This window comes from Dipodomys merriami, unplaced genomic scaffold (genome assembly GCF_024711535.1).
Source record: "Dipodomys merriami isolate MVZ:Mamm:240054 unplaced genomic scaffold, mDipMer1.0.p SCAF_96, whole genome shotgun sequence".
Classification (NCBI taxonomy): Eukaryota; Metazoa; Chordata; class Mammalia; order Rodentia; family Heteromyidae; genus Dipodomys; species Dipodomys merriami.
This window is the reverse complement of record NW_027206579.1, coordinates 4,691,227-4,702,771: the sequence shown is the minus strand read 5'-3', so window position 1 is coordinate 4,702,771 and position 11,545 is coordinate 4,691,227. Positions and strand designations below refer to the sequence as shown.

The following is an 11,545-nucleotide window of genomic DNA, read 5'->3' as shown; positions in this document are numbered from 1 at the left end:
TGTTTACTTCTCAGTCTGTAACACCCCATTGGAAAATGCATCTGTTGCAGAATTACAAAACATGCAAACAGGTAAATTTTGAATCTCTCAGGTACGGAATGTTCAGAATTTGAAAATGAGTAGTTATTAATCATAGGAATTTTGAAGAACACATACATTCTGTCCTCTTAACAACTTATTTACTTTTAAAAGTTATGGGTTTCCATAGAATTAAACTGTTTTCTGTTTTACTATAAGAAAGTACTAAATTTATTCTATTTTCAAAATATTGACAAGTATATTGTGAAAAAATTATCTAGTTGGAAATCATTCAAGTTGATTACCCTCTGATAAAGAAGAGGTAAATAATTCAAATTAGATTCCAAATAATACTTATTTTTAAAAAAATACTACATAAAGAATAATATTTACAATACCAAAACAGTGAAATTTTATTTCATCAGCTTATTTTATAATTTAATTTTAATGTGAAAATGATGTGTTGTGGGGTTACAGCCATTGTAAGGTAGTGAATACATAACTTTTCAAACTTGTTATGCCCTCTCTAATTTTTCTCACAATTTTTCCTTCACCCCAATATCCCTCACAAGTTGTAATGTACATTTCCAACTTATTGTCTTGTGAGTATTGCTATTGCATTGGTTTGCCCTTTGTCCTTTATTTCACCATTTTGTTGTTCCTGTCCCCTTCCCAAATTAAGGTAAATGTATACACAATACACAGGGTACCAAAATCAAACACAGCAGGGGATAAACCATAGGAGAAAATCTCAAAGAAAATAGAAATCACGTAGTACATCAAAAACAACAACCACAAATAAATATCTCTCCATATCTTGGAGTTCATTTTGCTCAGCATCAACTTATATGGTCATATATACGCATAACAAAGCCACTGGAAAATAATAGTTTCATGGACACTATATCATGAAAACACATGCGAACTGTTTTTGATGGTAAAGGTGGAATTAGGATTGGTGAATTCGCGATTCTGATAAAAGAATTTCAAAAGAGTTTTAAATTTTATGAAAGGTAAATTTTAATTGTTCAAACTTTTTAACAACTTAGCCTATCAAGAAAATTTAAAGTTACCTGGGAAAATAGGCTTTCATGCAAAGAAATCCATGGAGACTTAGCTGAGAGGGAGCAATGTGGGTGAATATGGCTTATTTTCACACTAAACAAACAAATCTCACAAACCTTGCAGTAAATCCTTTAGGTTCCCTTGAGAATTGTCCTTACCCAGGAAATGGACTCTCACTGTGTGAAACAAGGTTGCAGTGGAATTTAAATTCAAAGTTCTTTAAAAACAAAAAAGACATCAAAATTTGTGAATTGTCATTTAATTACCAAACAGTAATTCTCTGAAAAAGAAGGAAAGATATAATTCAAAATCACTTCACTTTATTAAAAGTATGAGAAAAGAGTAGTGAAGAGAAATGAGAGAAACCATAGAGGACTGTTTTCTCTCCAGTGGTGTAATGGGTTCTTGATCTTGTTTCTTCCATTCTATATTCACAAGCTATCAAGTGTGGCTGAGGACTGGAGTAACCACTTCAGACAAAGAATACTCACAGAAGAAAATATTTGCAGCACCTGTAAATGATTTATAACCTTTGACAATCTATTTATATCTGTTCAAAATTCTTCCCTACCCCGAACTGCATTCTTTGAACAGCTTTGTTTGCTTTTCCAAAGACTGCCCTTCATTAACTGCTTAAAATATTGTGAGGTCATATACATACACTATAGAGATTGTTGTTTGGTTGTGATTATTGTGTGTTTTTATTTGTAGTTGTGTTTTTAACTGAATTTCAAAAGGTTGTGCAAGTGTGTTACAATTAAATATGTCCATCAAATGCTCCTGGTTCAGAGTCATTCCTTCTATCAATCTGAACCAATCCTTTCTCCAAGATTTATTTCAGATTTACAACTTCCTTTATTACTTGTGTACATTAGTATTCTAGCTGTACTTGCCCATTTTCCATTTTTCATTCATTTTATGTCTTTATAATAATTCCTTTCTGGTTTCAACTTCCTGATAGTCATTCTGTTAAACTGTTTAGAATTTGAAAGGTTTATATACATTCCTACATTCCATGGAGTTTCAATCCTGCATGTACTTGAACTGCAATAACAATTTGCAAGACTGGAGACGTGAAGCACCTAGATATGATTTTATTCTCATCTTTTTGGAAGATTAATCTTTAGTCAACAAGAAAGTTTAAAAATCGTTTAGAATTTATACCTAACTACCAGCTTTTATAAATGGCTTTGTACAATGGTGTGTGATTATTTTATTTTACATGGGATGATATTTTCTACTACCTCTAAGTTTTGGAAAAAGAAAAAAACTAATTTTTACTACAGTAGAGGAATATGATAGAAATAGAAGACAGATTTTATGTTTGTCACATCTCTGATGATTAACCATATGCAAAACTTAAAGTCATATTCCTTACTATGTTAGACAGATAGGGAAACCATATGATAAGGCAACACATGATAAGGCAACTATTAGTGACTTTAAAATGTACCTTCTTATGTGAAGAAATTTACTTTATTAGCTAATATTTGGGGTTTGAATCATGGAAGGCTGATCTATTTAACACATTTCTGGAAGGCACCTACTGAGCAACGCAAATGGTGGGAGATACTATTTCTACACTTTAATGAATGGTTGAACTTACTTGGCATTTATGCTGGGTAAATAAATCATCTCTATTGTAACTTGATTCCTACACTTGAAACACTTTTAATGTCACTATTATCTACTTGTCAAGTGTTATTTTGGTGAATAACATTTTTAAAAGTTTATTGGAAAAGGAATATACTTTCAGAAGATTAAATGTAGGTTATCATTGGTTTGAGAATGACAACATTTTTATAATACAGAACTAAGTTTTCTTGAAGTACCAGTGTTTTGAAGCACTAAGGATCTTCTCAATTAATGATTTTCTAAATTATATTTGACTTCTAAGTCAAGATTTCCTAGCCTTGGTAGAACAATTATGGATCTATCATTCCAGTAATTATTTTTGGCCTACTTACGCTGGACTGAAATCTTTCATTTATCATTAGGAGAAGGGTATAAAAATAATTTGTGACATTTGTGAATTTGTTTACTCATATGGGCTGGTCATCTGTAAATTGAAAGTTTGAACTACAGTACATTCTCTTATATTTTGTGATCTCATCTTTCATTTTAAGTTGCCTTACATTTCACAATTGCTTACTACTAATTCCTACAAGGAATTGGGGCCCTGAAATATTATAGGAAATTAGAAATTGAGATGGGTCTTCAATTACTTTCCGTTAGCATGTTGCATGGGCCAAAGTCAGAAGTCTTGCCCTTGTTATATGATGATGAAATAACTGGGACTTGGTATCCTCAAACCTGTGGGTGCTACAGAAGAATAATAGTTTTTACACATCATATCAGCAAAATTTGGGTATAATCAGTAAGAATGCTTCAAAAATATGGAGAAAAACACTTTGGGTCCAGCGAGTTAACACAATAAACACAGCAGCAGTGTAAAATATCTTATAGATTAGAGGAAAACAATACTGGTTTTTTTTTTACAATGTGAATTCAGAAGACCTAGAACACTTAGAAGGTATCACAAGTTTATAACGAAGACATTGCTTTGATACTTTTTATTCTAATATATATTCTAAACCTAAGTATTTATATTCCAATTTGTTTATGGGAATAAATTTCAATTTATTTGTCAAATTATCAATTAATTCTAGCAATTCTAGAAATTTAAGATCAGCACATAGAAATATAAAATATATAAGTACTTATAATATAGGAAATTGTTATGCATTGTTCTGTTGTGGTTAGGGTATCAATGGCAACTCTGTTTTAAAGTATTATTCCATTATCTCTACCTCAGTTTTTGGTAGAGTTAGACCTAAAACTTTACCATTTGTAAGCCTGGAGGCAAGAGGAAATACTGTGATTAAAACATTAATAATTTAAGCCTAATATCGAGGAGAAACCTATGGACTTCTCCAAGTTTTATGGAAATATTTGGTGATAGAAAGTCAGTAGTGTAAGTTCCTGCCTGGTTGGATGGTAGACAGACCAGGATATTAGGTAATCATGCATACGAACAATTTTTTCACCTTCTTGGCTTTAGCTACTTTTGAAATGATAGGTATAATAAACAATTGTATTTTGATAAAATACCTTCTATTCTGAACATTTCGGTCTGAACTGTTAATCGCTCTATGGACCCTTGTAACTAAGATTAGTTTTGTTCCAGTAAGACAATCTATGCTGTCAGGGTAAGATATTCTGGTTGGTTTGTTTCTACATGGGAGAAGGGTAAAGTGTCAGGAAGACATTTGTGCCAGTGAGACTTCTTTGCGAACTTTTAAGCTGCAGAAGTTTAGAAGTAGCTCTTAAGCAAGACTTCCTTTGAATCCATTAGCTCCACAAAGCTAACTCAGTTGATTAGTGAGTACTTGAAAAGGCATCACCTTTGGACTTAGCTATAAAGACTTCAAAATATGATCAAATTTAAAATGAAAACAACAAAATAGTCATTGACAAAAATTGCAAATGTGAGCAATCGACCAAACAATGTAAGTTTTTCCCACTATACACAGAAATTTAGAGAAATAAGATCAATAGCATTTTAGGAACAATAAGGGCTCCTTGTTACAAATAGGCAACCAAGGATATATGCCTGTATAAAGATTGCATCATTAACTACTTAAATTTAGAGGATACTACATGCTTCAGCAGCAGGCCTAACCAAATGACAACAATACAGAGATTAACATGGCACTTGCAGAAGGATGATAAAAAAATTCGTGAACTATTCCATATTTTTCATTCTTCAAATGAAAGAAATGAAAAGCAGTTATTAAAAAGTTGATTACAAAAATACAAGTGTAACAATACATGTAATTCATAGAATTAAAGGTTAGTTTGACATCAGTGTATTAAATCTTCACTTTACAAAGGCTCTTACATAGCATAACCTTTACAAAACTTGAAATTAGATAATATTATCATCTTATCCCAAAGAAATAAAATACTATAAGGACCTAGGAAAAAAGGAATCTTAACTTTTTCTATATGGAATGTAATCTGAAAGGAGACATTTATTAATGAACCTATATATTATAAAAATGTAGACTTTAAAGTATTATATCTAGAAGATAATGAAATAGATTATGGACTTTATACAAACTTTGATATACTTTTTTTCAGACAAGCACCAGGAATAACTTTAGTTTCTATACTATTCATTTCAACAGATAAGGTAAAATTAAAAAAAAAACACAAACTCTGCAGAAATCATTATAGATGCTTACAAAGAACTCTTGAATATATTTTGACATCAAAGTGAGGCAATTCACATGGAAGAATACCATGGAATCCATGAATTTTTAAATTAAGATATTGCTGTTGCTTTTTATTATGAAAATATTTTGTAGGGACACAAAAGATGGAATGGCACTTTTGAAATTTAAGAAATTAACCAAACCATTACTACGTAGGAGAATAATTTGTACAGCCTTCCATAACTTCAAAGAGGTAGTGATACATACTTATCCTTTTGGCAATATCAAATGCAGTTTCTTCCAAGTTGTTCTTCAGACCCGGTTTGAAATAATGGTTCAACAGAAGGAGATACAGCATATCCTTGCTATTTCTATTCCCAGCAGCAAGATGCAAGGGGGTCAAGAGGCCTTTAGTTTGGAGATTGGTATCTGCATCATGATGAATTAAGAAAGAATCCATTCTGGTATTAATCCATATATAAGTACTATGCAGGGGTGCCAAACCATTCACAGTTATTGCATGAATATCTGCCTTGACCTACCAACTCATGGACAATGTCTACATGTCCACTCTAGGCTTCCTGATGATGAGGGGTATACTTATCCTCATCCCTGGTATTCATATGAGTGGCCTTTTTGAAAAGTATTCTCTGCACTGCAGTAAGCCCAAAGAAGAAATTTGCTTGCATTCTTCTCCATTATTTTCTTGCAATTGATACCATTCCTCACGTTTTCATCTAGTTGATGGTCTTCATCAGAATTGCCTAACAAGAGACATTGAGTACCAGTGGGAATGAGGTGTCCATGTTTTTCCTGAATAGTTCACGTTGGTTGAACTGGTCAGAAAAATCTGGTGAATGTCCTGCATGTTTTTTCACCATGATTTATTTTCTGTTTTTTCATTTTTACTATTTTAAATTATTCTAACTGGAGAGTAGGGAATTGATAGAAAGCAGAGGAAAGACTTTCCTCTGTATTCAAATGCCCAGACTGAAAATGAGGACCAGTGGTATCTTCATGTGCAGCTTATTCTAGGCATGAGAAAATAGGAAACAATGCCTTCTATGTAAATGATTTGGGAAATACAATGATATAGTGTAAGAGAACTTACTATTCAATATATGAGCTTTAAGAGCTTTCTAATACATCCATTATTTATTGGTATTCAACATTAGAAAAAAATGTATAATGCAGTAGTAAAATAGAAGTCCTTTGCATGACTAATTAAATGCTTTGTTTTTCTTTTTTTTTTATTGTGAAAATACTGTACAGAGGGTTTACAATTACATGGGAAGATAGTGATAACATTTCTTATCAAGCATTATAGCCTCATCCTTTGTTTACATTTCCCATCCCTTCCCAGTCTCCCCTAGTCTCCCTACCCAATCCTTCCCCCCCCCAACTAAAGTTGCAAAGTTCATTTTCGACGTGACAACATGTACTTCTCATTGTGGCAACAGGTCCACTTGTATCCTTATTTAAATGACTTGTTTTTCCCCTCTCCCTCCACAAATGATATTGACATCAAATACAGTGAAAGCAGGGGTTATACTATGGGGAGGGACATACAAAGCAACAAAGAAATAATCTTATAAATACGTTAAAAACAAATGCATGAAAGAAAAATAAACATTTAAATACATATCTTAGGGTTCATTTTCCTAACTTCACCTAATCTGAGCTTTTCTGCTTGACTCATACATATACTAGATATTGCAAATAAGGGAAACCATGGGACCTATGTTTCTTTGGGCTTGGATTACTTCACTTAATATAATTATTTCCAAGTCTTTCCATTTCCTACAAAATGGGGCAATGTCATTCTTCTGATGGAGGCATAGAATTCCATTGTGTATATATATCACATTTTCTTGATCCAATCATATAGTGAGGGGCATCTGGGTTGGTTCAATAACTTAGCTATGGTAAATAATGCTGCAATAAACATAGTTGTGCTGGTAGCTTTAGTGTGGTCTTGTTTGTAAACATTTGGGTAAATGCCCAAAAGTGGGATTGCTGGGTATCATAGGGGAGATCTATGTGGAGTCTTTTGAGGAACCTCCATACTATTTCCAAAGTGGTTGAACAAGTTTACACTCCCACAATCAATGAAATAAGGTTCCCTCCTGTCCACACCCCCTCCAGCATCTGTTGTTGTTAGAATTCTTGATTTTTGCCATTCTAAGTGGGGTGAGGTGGTATCTCAATGTTGTTTTGATTTGCATTTCTTTTATGGCTAGGGAGGTTGAACATTTCTTCATGTGTCTATTGGCTATCCATCTTTCTTCTTCAGAGAAGTTTCTCTTTAAGTCTTTAGCCCACTTATTTATTGGGCATTTGTTTCTTTGAGGATTTGCTCTTGAGGGATTTAATTTTTTGAGTTCCAAGTATATTTTAGATATGAGACCCTTGTCCGTTGTATAGCTTGTGAAGATCTTCTCCCAATCCGTTGGCTTTCTATAGATCTTGCTGGCTATGTCCTTTGCCATGCAGAAGCTCTGCAACTTCATGCAATCCCATTTGTTCAATCTTTCTTTGATTTCTTGTGTTTCTAGGTCTCTATTAAGAAAATGTAGGCCTGCGCCAAAGAGATCTAGGGTTTCCCCTATTCCATCCTGTAATGTTTTCAGAGTGTCTGCTTTGACTCCGAGGTCTTTGATCCATTTGGAGTTGATTCTGGTGCAGGGTGGTAGATAAGGCTCTAGCTTTAGTTTTCTACAAGTAGTTAACCAATTTTTCCAGCACCATTTATTGAAGAGGCTGTCTTTCTTCCATTCTAATTTTTTAGTTGTCTTTTGAAATATTAGTTCGCTATAGGAGTGTAGGTTCATTTCTGGGTTCTCAATTCTATTCCATTGGTCCTGAGGTCTGTTCTTGTTCAAGTACCAAGCTGTTTTGATTACTATGGCTTTATAGTAGAGTTTGAAATTTGGTATTGATATTCCTTCAGCAGTGTTCTTTCCTTTGAAGAGCGTTTTTGCTATTTGGGGTCTTTTACTGTTCCATATGAATTTTTGGACTGCCACTCCTAATTCCTTCAAGAACAAGGTTGGAATTTTGATAGGTATCACATTGAATTTGTAGATAGCCTTGGAAAGTATTGCCATTTTCACGATGCTAATGTTTCCAATCCCGGAGCATGGGAGTTTTTGCCATTTTCTAAGTTCTGTTTTGATTAACTTTTTAAAGTTTTTAAAGTTTTCATCATAGAGATCCTTCACTTCTTTGGTTAGTTTATTAAGTCAATTTGAACAAGCAGAAAAATGCACTGCCTTACCCAGGGTTTTGTGATCCTCTTCCCAGGTTAGTTCATTGTTAGGCAGATCTCCTTTGAGTATCACAAAAGAGGGATATGACTTTTTCCTCATGTTTTGAGATGTTGCGATGAGGCTAGGTTCTGGGTAGAGTTGAGGCCTCTCAGCAAACAGTAGCTTTTCCCAGGGGCTGGTTTGTGAGAAACTCACAGCACTCAGCCTGGAGCCATTCTCAGAGTTTCTGTTTACTGAATTTCAATTGATTATCAAGGCTGCTAAAGGGAGGAGCAGGTTATGGCTCTGATTATCCAGTGAAGAAAGCCACTCCTGGGGCTGGTGCCCTAGCTGGGTGTTTTTCCCTGGGTGGAGCTGAGTCTGCCAGGTCAGTTAGTTTCTTGTGACATGCTAAATGACTCTAGATTTCTTCCAAGGCCTGAGTTGGAGAGTGAGGATGTCAGGCTTCTACTCACGCTGAGTCTTGGTTCCTGGGTTGTCTCTGGTCTGCAAACTGCAGGTTGAAGATGTCTGTTCCTTGTAGGTTCTTGCTGGTGTTGAGTAGAATCTGCTCACCCACCCTGTCTGGCTCCTTCTTCCCAGACTGTCTGTGATTTAGGTATGGCGACTGAGGCCACTGCTGCCACTTTTGCTTCCGAGGCAGCGGCTGCTGGCAAGTGCTCAGACCTTTCTCCTTGCCTGGATTTTCCCTCTCTGGCCTAACTCTCTGTCCTATGAAGGCATTCTTGATGTGATTCTCTGGCTTAGGACTATTCACTGCAACTCTAAAACTGCTTTCTATTTTAGAGCTTGTTTAGCTTCTATCTTCTCCTCTGCCATCTTCCAATTCCGTGTTTTTTTTAAAGACATTTGTTTTCATCTAAAAAAGTAAGCCTGTCTATTGTCTTCTGTTGATTTTGATGATTGAAGATGCTTAATGACAAGTCAAAATGTGTTAGTAGTCCTTTGATATCAATTGTTTCATTTTTTCCTCTTGGAGAATATAATGATCAAAGCAATAGTTCAGAATCACCAATCAACAGTTCAGCATCATGCTTCCAGTGCAAGTGGAATACTAGTAAGTAATCCTCGATACCATTTTCCACAAAGTTTTGTCATAGATACAATCAGCCTGCCTTCTCTAGCTGCTTTCGTAGCTTGCACCTATTCCTTCATTGTGCAGGAAAAGTGTGATTCAACTGATTTCAGTCAGATCTGTTCCTAGATTTATCAAGGAATTAGATTCTTTTTTTAAAAATTAGTTATGGGGCCTGAACTCTGGGCGCGGGCACCGTCCTTGAGATCTTCAAATCAAGGCAAGCACTCTACCACTTGAGCCACAGAACCACTTCTGGATGGTTCTGTTTATGTGGTTCTGGTTTGGGAAATGGCAGAGAAGAAAGTGAAATGATGCAACCAAAAAAATGAAAGCAAAATAGATTAGGATAATTATGGAGCAACCATATTGTCTATGAGAATCATGAAAGAGAGAGAGGAAGAGAGATACCGATGTGCAATGACTTAGCTAGCCAGAAAATCCATGTTTCTGATGAATTTACAAAGCAAACAATTTTATTTTTTTATTTGATTAAAGAGATGAAATAGAGTTTATGTATTTACTTGAAATTAGTAAATATATTTTTAGTAGCCTACATAAAGAAACATACCTTTGACCAAATTACAGACAAGTATCTTAATCCTTGGCCTGGGAAGGTGACTCAGTGGTAGAGTGCATGCCTTGCAGCTTACTATAGTGTAGAGGCCACTTTCCAATAAGGCCACTCATATGAATACTAGGGATGAGGATGAGTATACCCCTCTTCATTGGGAAGCCGAGAGTGGACACTGAGACATTGTCCATGAATTTGTAGCTCATGGCAGATATGCACTCAATTACTGTGAATGGCTGGACACCCCTGCACAGTGCTTATATGTGGAACATATTGCAACAACACACACACACACACACACACACACACACACACACACACACACACACATAAACACACACTTCATCAGATTTCTTCTTAAGTATTTTTGTGTATGGTCTTAAGAAGAAATTTACAGTACTAACGAGTTTCTGGCAGGACAATATAATCACTGCACATCTTGCTTCTATACTCTCAGTTTTAAATTATTAGCTGGGTATGTGCATTAGATAAGTATAGGAAAAAGTAGGAGCCACACGGGTGGCTCAGGTCTTTAATCCTAGCTAATCAGAAAGATGAAATCTGATAATTATGGTTTGAAACCAGACCAAGAAAAAAAAGTCCATTAGATTCTGGTTTGAAAGTAACCAGCAAAAGCTAGAAATGGAGCTCTGGTACAAGCAGTAAGATGCTAGCCTTGAGAAAACTAAAACAAAACAAAGAACAAATTCTGGTACAGAGTCAGGTCCTGAGTTCAAGCTCTAATATTAGTACTAAACTAATGAAGAAATGAATTAGCTAATTAATTACCTAAAATAAATTAAGTGGTCAGGTGTGGAATGGCAGGTAAAATGTAACAATCATGGTGACTGGATTATGTATTATTTTGTAATAAGGCAAATTATCATTTGTCCTAATCACTAATATTGTATTTGAACAATAAACCCTGAATTTGGCATGTGTGTATATGTGTGTGTACATGTGCACACATGTGTGTTTATATGTGTGTGTGTGTGTTGTTGCAATGTTGGTTGCCAATAAGAACAGAGAGAGGCTGAAAAGAGCTATGTTGCAGTTTTTTTTTTATTTAACAGTGTTCTGTCCTGTCATTTCAGTGGAACCACCCTTCTGTACATTTTACTTGTTAAATAATAACATCATCATAATTAAAACATTTACAAAATTAAGTTAGATATAAGAGATCATTTTCAGGTCTTAGTATATGTTAGGTAAAAAGAAACACATATAACTAGGTAATGAGTTATTGCTATAAGATGACTGTCAGTACAAAATATGTATTTGACCTCTTAAATTGGTCATACTTTTAAGATATACTCATGGAGTGATT

At 34.7% G+C, this 11,545-nt stretch overlaps 1 pseudogene; it reads left to right on the top strand.

Moving 5' to 3' along the window:
• Positions 1-4,743: 4,743 nt before the first annotated feature.
• Positions 4,744-4,843, top strand: LOC138821912 (U6 spliceosomal RNA; annotated as a pseudogene).
• The last annotated feature ends 6,702 nt before the right edge of the window (positions 4,844-11,545 follow it).